Below are 12,164 nucleotides of genomic sequence, written 5' to 3' on the forward strand. Positions count from 1 at the left end.
AAGTGGTTTAAAAAAAGACCAATTTTAATTTAAAAAAATTTCTGTTCCAATTAATATATTACATAAAAGACACGCAATTTATCGCTTGTTTGAATTCTTCACACAATCTATTCCAGTTTTGAAAATGACACCATAAAATTCAAACCAAATCCGAGTTCAAAAGATAATTGAACCAGAATTACACACACCCAAGACAGACGCAACCGAAATTAGTGATTTTGATAAATATTCTTGTAATCTGACTTTAAAGACGGTCATAAATAATAACGTTACACTAAAATAGTTAAAATATATATTTTTATAAATTCAACTTTTTTTGACTTTCATAGCTGATCCGTTCCTGCCTCTATCAAAATTAAATGACACATTTATATACGTGCATACAAAAGTCGGCATCTTGTAATCTTTACTGCATCCAATAATTATTCAAGCTATTGTTGTCTATACACGAGAGTACACGAATTGACACATTTACGGCGTTCTTCAGTCTTTAAATATTATGCATTTACATTCGTGCATCTTAAAGTAGTTTTGAAAGCGCGTGCACGACTTATAAAAAATACACAAATTAAATGTAAGTACCAAAATTAGTTGCGAGGATTTTTTTACGAGATCCAGAGCTCTGTCGACATTATTTTTGCAGTGAAGTAACGGCCAGGTTAGTTTGATATTCAAATTTAAAAAAAATAACAATGCCAAAAAATACAATTGTAATTGCCCATAGGTAAAGCAGCACAAATACTCTTCTAATAGTCTAGATATATGCCTTAAACCATTTTCTGAAGGGTGGTTTTTCACCAGGGCGATACTCTCAGTATCAGTCATACTCTCGTGTCAGATAAGAACTAAGTTCACTAATAAAATTATGTGCCTGAATAAATCCAAGTTCAATAAAATAAAATAATTTTTTGTTTTAAAACCACGATATTTATTAATTTAAGAACCGACCGGTTTCGCTTTACTTAAGCATCATCAGGGTACAAATTAACACTAAACAAGAAGTACATAATGTGTGTATATATATAACAAAATATAGAGGGAGACAACATGATACAAATATAAGCAACACAAAGACGGTCATAAAATACATTAACATAAGTGCACAAGTAATGGAAAAACCGCTAGATAATTATGTAGACTAATGGGTTATATCAATAAATCGGGAGAAACAAAGCATCAACTGGCATGGTGGTAAGGAGGTAAGGAAAACTGGGATTTTTTTATGGGTTTATTGGAAACAGACCTAATATTGGACTACTCGATATGTCTAATTGATTATTAAGTATGCGTGTTGCTTATATTTGTATCATGTTGTCTCCCTCTATATTTTGTTATATATATACACACATTATGTACTTCTTGTTTAGTGTTAATTTGTACCCTGATGATGCTTAAGTAAAGCGAAACCGGTCGGTTCTTAAATTAATAAATATCGTGGTTTTAAAACAAAAAAGTATTTTATTTTATTAAATATGTCAAACCACAAAGTGATTGCTTTCAACAATAATAATAAATCCAAGTTCGTTTACAAAAAGATTCCCACAGTTACACAGGTACTTTCGAAGCCAAAATCCACGCAATTTCAAAACACCTTGCGAATACAGAATTAATATAAAAATTACAAAACCCTGTTCATAATACACAATAAAATGAAGACAATTAATATGATTGGTTATTATTTCTCGGTGTACAAGCTTACCACAGTGCCCGGAAGTTCACCGCATGACTTCGGAATTCCAACTTATATAATTTTATTTTTATAATTCAATAGTTTTTCAAAAATAAATAATTTTGATGTTAAGAGGAATGGCTCCGCGGCTTTCTTCATACTTTCTTCATTTGAGGCCAAAATACTCGACCAAACTAAATAATTATTTCTGCAATTAAAATTTTTAGCAAATATCTAGTACAGATATGTGTCGTTTTATTTATTTGTGTTTTGAATTAGAACATTTTGGCAATTAAAGAATTCAATTACACGATTTTAGAGTCAAATTTTACAATTTTCGTGGGTTAATCGAATTTGTCAAAAAAAAAATATTTCCCAGTCTACTATGTAAATACAATGAAATATCAATTAAAAAATTAAACAACGTAAAAAAATCATTTTTTTAAATTTTATATTTAAATAATAAAAAAAAAATAATAATATTTTTTAGTAATTATAACTAGTCGAAAATAATTTCCAAATATTCCTCTAAAATCTTGAAAAATTGTTTTCTTTAATTGTCCTTATTTTATAATTTGAAACACAAATAAATAAAGAAGCACATATCACATAAGCAGATTTTTGCCATACCTTATGATTAAAAAAATAATTATTCAGTTTGGTTGAGTATTTCGGCCTCAAATCAAAATTTAAGTTTTGTATGAAAAAGTTCGCTCAGCGGTTCCCCTTAAGACTAACTAACTGTCTATTATTTTATCTTACGGAAAGATCATTGTTATTATTATTGTTACCGCTACTTCAACTAAATAAAATCTGTCACAGCTAATCTTTAAAAAAATCTAAAATCATTAAAGAAATAAGTTCATAGCAATTAGTTGGCCCCTTTTTCTCACATAAAATTTACGAGTAGGTATTTTTACATAATTTCTTGTTCATATAAGACGTTCACAGTTCGTTAGCTTCGATTCATTTCAGAAGTCAGTGAACTTATCAAGCGGAACGAATTTAAAAATTTATCAATGAGAATAACTCTTCCAGTACAAAAAAAAATGGAATAACTTAGTGAGTAAAACCTCAAATTGTAATATTTAATTATTTGAAGACAATACGGGTCCTGGATTCGAGTCCTAGATGTGACCGTATCTTTTTCTGATTTTTATGTTTCAAATTTTCGTTTATTAAATAAAATTTACTTGCACACTCCGGGATTCGAAGTCGCGAACTTCGGATTGATAGTCAAGAGCCTTACCCGTCGATCCCCAAAGGAAGTCAACTAACCACTTATCAATTCGTTTCCCGGAGAGATGGGAAGAGAAAATAGAATAAAATCAGTGGCGTACCCGGAGATCCGCCGCCCCCCTCAAAAATAAATATATATTTAAGTTTTCCATGAAGACGAGACGTGTGGCATTTTAAGCATGCGAAAGATTATTTCAAATGGTAGGTACTGGTCCTTCCAAGAAAAAATAAATTTCCTCACTTATTCGAATGAGAATTGGAACGTTCCTTCTCACCTTTTTAAAATTCACGCGCTTGACTCCCCAGATTGTACATTCTGTGGTCTAGATGTCAGAACTTTAGCTCACATATTTTTCACTTGTCCCTCTCTAGACAAATATCCTCTCTTCTATCAAGCCTTGTTTAAAATTGCCTCCCCTCCATTCAACATCTCATCTATTCTTTGTCTGAATTCGAGTCCAATCTTCCATATAATTTTGAAATTTGCCAATTTAAACAAAATTAAAATACGCATTTCCTTTTCCTCTCTCCATGATTTGGAATGAATATAACACCTTTGAAGGGTGAATGTCAGAAATATTTGAAAAAAAAAACTAATTTCCTAAAAAAATCTTTCTACACAACTTCCCAAAAGATGTCATAGGAAACGAGGGAAATTTTTTTCAAGCGTGGAGATGGTGTAAAAAAAAGCAACTTTTTTTTTTAATATTTGATACTCAATCTCAAACACCGCGCTCCGTTTTGAATGATATAGTTCATATGTCACAGATGTTGTCCAACCTCCAATAGGAGAAAAAAGCAAATAAGAAGAAAGTATTCTTAACAACTGGCTTCCGTAAGACTAGCTTCTCATTCTGTAATAATTAGCACAAGCGCCAAACAATGAGAGAGATAATCGCTTTGTTCGGAATCTCCGATGGTTCTAAATTAAATGCTCTATTACTCAGCTACCTGTTTGCAAGACACCCGACATCTTCCCATTGTTTCTTGGAATTATCGTTGCACAGTCTGCATTACACCGCTCAGATTTCATCAGGCAATCGTGTTTATTGGTGGCTTAAATAATTACCGGTAGGTCTTCAATATAAAGTGGAAAAATGTTTATCAAATATTTGAAAAATATACTTTCACATGATAGTTTAATTTATTCCAAATCCTCTAGCTTCTCATAATCCAAAGAAACATTTTTATGGCCCGGTATATCAGGCATTCTGTATCCTCGCTATGTGCGACATCCCTTGCTCAAATTTAAACGGGAAAAAATGGCCGCTTAAGCTTTGGCAAGTTGCAAAATGGTTTCTATTTCAGACGTCGAAGCGTTAGCAGTAATAAGTGTCATTTACGTGAGTAATTACGTATTAATTTTATCAGTATACTATTGTATTTACAGAGCGATAGTAAATTGATAATCAATCTTAAATAGACAAATAGTCTTGTAAGGTATTATAAGAGGTATTTTTCAACGTCAGGTCAGTGTTTTCAGCAGTTTGACAGTTTGATTACGTGAAGAATGTACTGACTCCAGCAAAACAAATAATATTCATAATTAATTTCCTCGCATAGTAAAATGCTAACTTTATAAAAAAAAACAACTCAAAGATAAAACCCGCCTTATATTTTTGGCATTTTGAAGTCCCTCGATCTTCCGATGACAGTAGATAGCATAGATATACAACTCACGTAGATAGCAATTTGGTTTAACATTGAAAAAAGTAGCACATTTATTTTTTTAAAACACGGAAAATAGTGTAAAATTACAGATGTCTAGGTTTACGACCTAAATAGGGTTATATTCGACATTCCAACGAAGCTGAGCTTCAAGACGACTGATATACCGGGCCTGTTTCGATAGCTCTTGGAATATTTCCGGCCGCGAGTTTCTTGTGTATGTAATGTAGAAAAGGGAACAGAATGGAACTATGAGAGGACGCCACCAGAATATTTATAGTCCTACCTTTGGTCTTGGTGTTCTCTCTCTCTGCTAGCACAAAAACTGCACCCTGAATTGCACTAGCAAATGTGATACGTAGAAAAGGTACTATTTTGGTATTGCCCATTTCCTGGTGACAATGATAATAGGACGGGTATGGGGGTAGGTAGGAAGTAAACTATTAAAGATAACAATCAGCTATATGCCCGAACATGGCCAATTTCCTTTGTTTGATCTCTAGGATTTATCGCTCCACAGTCCGAACGAAAACGTTGAAACGTTGGAACGATCTCAAAGCGAAAGCCATGCTCACACATATTAAGAATTAAATAAATTATTTGGCGGAGTTTTAACTCAAACAGTTTCCACAGCCCTGAAGACATCCCCAACTATTTGGTATGAATTGAAATAAAAAATAAATTTGAAAAACATAATATAACATACAAAGGTTGTTATAAACAATATAATAGTTATTGAAAATAAGAATACTTATATTTGATAATAAGTATAATATATGATTTGAACTGAATTGAAAACTGAACTTAAGTATAGGTATGTGAAATTTACTATTTGTTTTCGGATTGATGCCCCCAGAAGTTCCTGAAGAACTATTTTAACACGATCGTTTTGAATTTCGTACTAATGTAAATTTGTTTGCATGTTCCCTTTTCGTTTTAAGAAGATAGCCGTTTTAATGATTCAGTAAAGATTATTTTTTGAAATATAAAATCGTCTTTTTATAATCGTCATATTCCAATTTTTCCAGTATTTTTGTACATACTGCCCAAAGTTTGAAAAAAAAATCTTTTGATATAGTGACATTTCTGTGGACAAGTGGTAAATTCATTGTTGTCAGTAAAGATTATTTTTTGAATTGTAAAATTATCTATTTATTTGGACTTTCTTTGGACATTCTTAATCGCCGAATGTTTGAAAAAGAATTTTCATTGACATAGTTAAATTTCTTTGGACAAATTGTAAAATTCCTTATTTGAATTATTTTAAAGTACCATAAAGTACATGGATTATAATTAAGTAAGTAGGTATTAAAATACTAATACAATTTCAGAGGAAATCTTGGATTTGATCAATTAAACAAGAGAAAATTATAAACATCTTCATAGAAATACTAATATGTATTGTTTGGCATAGAAAAGAAAACAGTGTAAATTCGCTAACCATACATAAATCTTTTGACAATAATTGATACAAGATGACCGTGTGTCGCAAACCTTCCACATTTGCAATTTCCAGTGAAGTTATTCTTTCAAATCGTCTAAAGCTGTTAAACAAGAACTATTGCGAATCGGTGATGGTTCTGGCATGACATTTTAACATAAATTATAAAATAAATACACATAACACATGATAATATATAAACTGAATATTATATGAAAGGTTTACAGTCCCAAAACACACGTAGTTAAATAAAGTTTACATATTTTTAAATGTATCGGTGTGAAAGTTTTGGGTGTTGGAATATTATGTAAATTCAGGGTCACGCTCTTCTGATCTTTGTATAATCGGATTATCACCTAAGTGGGCAATTTATTAAAATGGTTTGATACGTATTCAAAAAGGTGAAAGCTTTTGACAAATTATGCACTTATGAATAATAATGCTAGAAGAAAGTGGACTTTATTTCTTCTTAGTTTGTTATTTGTTGTTCGTTACGTAATTTAGGATTACATCAGATTATCAGATTTTCGTACTAATTTATTAGAAAGAAAACCTACTGATATAAAATATTGACAATTTATTTAAAATCTTATAGAATTATTCGTGGTCTTGTTAAAAATGGGACTGTAGGCCTTTAACGAATGAATTATTACAGGCCTTTAAGTTAAACACGAATGTGTTACGAGGATATCGTAACACGTGTTTATCAAAATTCTAATAAGTTTTCTGATATATTCAGAACGGACTGATATTTTATTAGGAAATCAATTGGCATCACATTTAAAACAGGATTTAAATAAATCAGCCATACTCATTTTTCTCCGTGTATTAACTTTTAAGTATGAATTTTTTTTGTAGGTTTATGTTTGTATGAATGAATTGCATATTTTACAAACTACATAACGCTTTTAGAAGAGGGTTTAGACCGACAATAAATGACATTAATCTTTAAAGTCGCTTTTAAAATATCTTTAGAAAAACACAATTTGATGACAACCTGGAGATTATCCTGATACGTAAGTAAGTTAATTTTTAATTAAAAACTTAAAATTAAAGTCAGAAGGTATATATCATACATGAGTGAATCATTCGCCCACATTAATTTATACCAACATTTATTTGAAGTTAAATTAATTTTTAAAATAAAATGAAATTAAATTTCCAATTTAAAAAATTTAGTCCATAAAAAGCATTATTTTCTACACAAAACGTTTTTTAATAATTAGAAATTCCATCTTACAAATATTTATTAGCAATTTAAGAAATATATTTCAGTATCACGACAAACATGATACTAAAAAACGTTTTATTACATTTTTCGAAAAATTAACGCTCCCGACATAACCTGGCCTGATTCCTTTTGCGCCACTTGTCAATTTAAAATAAACCCTCCTTTACTAGAATTAAAAAATTCTAACTCTGAGAAAAAATTTAACTATAATATGAAAAAGGTGTTTAAAAGTGACGCCTAAGTAAGACCGTGATTATTATAAGAAAATATAAAAATCAAAAGACTGGTTTTAATCTTTACCAAAAAGCCGAATTAAAAATACATAATTCGGTTGGGATTCTGTCTGTAACTCAGGTTCATTGAGGTTTTATTATTTTTCAATATTGAAATTGTTTGTTTGGGGAATTCAGAGGAAAAAATATGTAAATACCTGCCTGTTTTAACAGAAAATTATGTTAATCATCATTTTCAAAATTGCATTTGATTTGTCGAAAATTCAGACTATACGTGAATAATGACCGCCGACCGTTCGACCACCATAACACGGTCACGTGCCTAGCATGGTTGTCGAAAAATCCTCAATGCATGTAAGAAACTATTCAATGAATAAAGAAACATAAAAAAGACTTTTTTTAGAAATATTCAAACAAAATTAGTGTTTTTTTTAAAGATTGTCAATGATATGTTGACGATATTTCTGTTGAATTTTCAGTGAAAATAAGTTTTCAGTATGTCGGACCAAACGTATTCTTGGCTGGGAGAATCTCTTCTGAAATGATTGTTTGTAAGTTAGTATTGAAGAAGCGAGCATAACCTTATAAGGAATTTATTCCAATTATCACGAGTTATCCAATGTGCAATACAGATTGCTTTCGGAGAATAATCAGCAATAGTTAATTATATTATTCATTTATATTCATAAACAGTGGGCTGTAACTAATAATTAAAACTTCACTATACGAGAGATTTATCTTTATAAAATCAATCGTATAAACATGAATGCTCACGAAAAAACTATAATTTTTGGAAAATTAAGAACTGAATAAAAAATTGGGAAATTGGAAATTCCAATCTAATTTATTCCCAAATTAGCTTAGAGAAGGTTCTTCACTGGAATTAACTATGATTTTATACGGAGAAGAAATTTAATTTTATTCGTTAGTTAATTAGAGTTGATCCAATGGGGTATTTTCACATCATAGTATGAATGATTTAAAAATGTGTGGAAGATTTAAGGTTTGTAATTTTAATATTATCTTTCATAATAATTGATTTCACTAACGATCTAAAACCGCACATTCTGAAACGTTTTCAACTGGCTACTCATTATTACATAGAAATCGCCGATTTCGTGTAAGACTGCTAACACAATCGTCGCTCGGTGTGAAGTAAAAATGAACATTGCATTCGTACGACTGTGACATTAAAAAATAATGGAGCCCGATAAAATTACTAAAATTGTCTTTTTAAATCAAGACAAACTATAAATTATTTAATTTTATAGAAAAATGACAGGATTTAAATTAAATTAAATGTTATGTTATGGATAGGAATTTCATCTCTTTACTGGATACTTCAGTCACAATCAGTTCCAATTTTGAAAAATACATTTAAATTCTAAGCAATTTTGAGTTTATTGATCCAGAGTTACGCAAGACACACCGACAACCAAAATTTGTGTTTTTGATTACATATTTAATTCTAAATTTGAAATATGTAATATTTTTTAATCTCTTTAATAAACATATCTGTGTTTTTATCTTGGAAATTCAAGTTAAAAAAGAAACAATTATTTCATGAAATGTGGTTAGGTAAATTCAATTTTCAAGATTTATCCCAAATGATTCCTTTGTTGTGAACAATTCTACACTGTCAATTTTCAAATTTAATTTTAGAAGAGTCATTGGTTAGATATTTTATGGATACGTTTCTTTACGGACATAAAAGGACACGCATTTGAAATAATAGCATTGAACTATAAATGTAGGTACTGCAAGTAGTGATGGGAACACAATAACGACCAGACTAACAACTGTCATATATTATGTAGTCAGTTCGAGGTGATGACCAACAACTCTCAGCTGACATTACTGAATGTATGTCACTGCTTCAAAATGGGAAGTAAAACTTTTTAGCAACTAATTAGAATCTAATTCTATGTTTACCTTGTCAATTTAATGATTGATTCATTGCATCTATTGAATCTGGTATTGATAGAGATGTAAATTGATAATTAGGGCGTGATTCTACGTTTCTATTTCGAAAATATTTTCATTAACACCTGCCATTTTAGGCTGTTATAAAAATTTGACATTGATTGATTTGATTCGCTATGGCAATTGGGTTAATGATCGAGTTATTTGGTGTAATGAATAGAGATGTTATGGGAAGGAACTTAATTACGGTACCTACTTTAAAAATTTTTTAGCACTTAACTTTTTTAAATTACCTTCGGAAAAATATCTTAACGATTAAATCTGATGGGTACCTACCTGCTTTTAAGGCCGAATAATATTACAGATTAGTGAAATAAAAGTGCTCCTAAATTTATAACTTATTTCAGATAGAGAACTATTTAATTTCACAAGTACAGTTTTCAAAAATAACTATATCAAATTTATATCTTAACCTCAAATTCGGTTAGAAATCGTTTCAGTGAGACAATTTTTTTTATCACCATCAAACAAATATATTACGTAGAAATACAAATATAATTTCTTTTTAGGTACATACTTAGAAAATGAAACTTTATGGAGGTATGTTTGAAGAAAAAAATCAAATGATAAAAATAAACTTTTAAAATTCAGACAAGTGATTCAGTACCTACCCGTAATATTATTTGGATGGCGATTATTTTTATTCTATATTTGAAATGCAACATATTTATTTACTCTATAGAAACAAAATTCTAAGGTTTCATATTGGTGAGTCAAGTTATTTTTTACGGGTAATAACGAGTTATATATACATATAATTATTATCAAATATGATTTAAGATTTTCACGGCCAAAAGTATTTTTGTTATTTGTTTTTGGGGTATTATGCCGTGTTGCGCTAACTCCTTCTTTAGCCAACGTTTCGGACAGCATTGCAGTGTCCATCATCAGACATCTGCCCTGATGATGGACACTGCAATGCTGTCCGAAACGTTGGCTAAAGAAGGAGTTAGCGCAACACGGCATAATACCCCAAAAACAAATAACAAAAATATAATTATTATGTTTTCGAGGTCTTCTATGAAAATCGTATAAAATTATTATAAATAGGTAATGTTGAATGATTTTTAATTCAAAGTTTCCTTCTTTCTCAAAAGGTCAATAATTTTTTGCTTGTAGATTAAAGCATTCCTTAAATAATATATAATCAAAATTTAAACGTTAGCCAATCACTCAAACTAGTTTGTATTTATAAATCTTCTGAAGTGTGTTCATAATAATGTTAAAATAATATTTATTGCAGGTGCTTAAGCAAACAAAAAACATCCTTTCTTTTTTCAAATGATATTCAACTTATTGAGTGTTCTTATTTGACACTTAAAAATAGAAACGTAGGTACTTACCTACAATTATAATAATTATTTTATTTAAAAGGGTGTTCCAACTTGCGACAAGTAATAGGATCATTGAGTAGGTACCTACCAACTTCATTTATTCTCCAACTCAAACTAAGCATAATTATTTCACTTTTATAGTGAATTTAGAAAAAAAACTTATTTAAAAATTAAGTTAAATCTAAAACAATACCTCATTGTGCCATTAATTGCAGTTTCCTTCCGGGATAGTAATATAAATAAAACTGCACAATTTTTACACTTTCACTGTTTACTGCCAATAAACCGATACTCAAGCCGTTCAGAACTATTTTATTACATACTAGTTTGCCAACAATAAATATAAAATGCAATATAATCTTATTTAAATAATGCACAAAGAAGAAAAAAATAACTCTTGCGTTTCTACCATCAAAAGTATGTAAATGTCACTGGCCGCTTAAAATTTAAAATGGCAAGGCCATTATCGAAAATATGTAATTAAATTAAATGTATTATCATATTCGACTGATATCTTACATAAAAAACTAACATTCCAACCGTTGTATTTAAAATAATTAAAGATTTTTTTACTTCTTTTCTGTAAGTTCGATGAAAACTGTTACCGTAAAAGTTCGTTTGTGAGTTTTGTATTCCAAGTTATCGAAGTTGTTTTTCAGTGTTGGAGCGACGCGACCGAAGCGAGTTACTTCCCGCAAAGAACTGACATTTTCCGCAGCCGTTTGCCGCCAAATGAAGTTTTAATACTACGAAAGGTGCGCGGAGAGGTTATGTTATATATACCTACATAAATAATATATTATTGTTGAAACATGGAGACTACCATGTTTAATATTATAGCTGAATGTGTTTGTTTCTCGGTTTAACTAGGCGGCATCTAATAAAGATCAATTATTTACACCATCATTTTTAGAAGTTTAGTTCGTTTTTAGAAAACTTTTACAAGAATAATTATTAATTTAGGTACCTACCTAATACTTTCGCGGAAAACTCTGAAAAAATTCCAAACGAACAACGAAATATTAGAGTAATTTTTTTTGTTCATCGTATTAAAAAAAGTAAGTGATAGCTGCACCTAATAGAGTTTCAACAGCTCGAAGCTAGTGGGATAGTGAGATGTTGATTTGGGATAAGTTGTGAGTCTAAAGTAAGTGAGAGGTGTAAGGAGATGATAAAGAGTAGGGTTGGGAAATAGCTATTTGAATCTAGTCACTAAATACGGCTAATGCGATCGGAATATTTAGGTATTTCAAAACGCCGTAACTCATGATGAGAATAACACTATTAAAGCTAAAAATGGCTACGTTTATTTAGTCGTTTTTCCTGGTTCAGAACACTAAATTTTCTTCAATGTAGTTAAGATTAC

General features: G+C 30.1%; 1 protein-coding gene across 2 annotated transcripts in view; it reads right to left on the minus strand.

The window, feature by feature from the left end:
- js (jiangshi) overlaps nucleotides 1-11,505 on the minus strand; it is a 106,664-nt gene extending 95,159 nt beyond the window's left edge. Inside the window, exon 1 of one of the 2 annotated variants that reach the window (XM_089637095.1) lies at nucleotides 11,372-11,505. The gene's annotated coding sequence lies outside the window, so the exon portion shown is untranslated. Of the gene's footprint in view, nucleotides 1-10,991; nucleotides 11,088-11,371 lie in introns of those variants that run through there. The other variant, XM_089637096.1, reaches the window with a different exon arrangement.
- Between the last annotated feature and the right edge of the window lie 659 nt (nucleotides 11,506-12,164).

This window comes from Hesperophylax consimilis, chromosome 11, assembly GCF_061612785.1.
Source record: "Hesperophylax consimilis isolate HC1 chromosome 11, BYU_Hcon_1.0, whole genome shotgun sequence".
Taxonomy (NCBI): domain Eukaryota; kingdom Metazoa; phylum Arthropoda; class Insecta; order Trichoptera; family Limnephilidae; genus Hesperophylax; species Hesperophylax consimilis.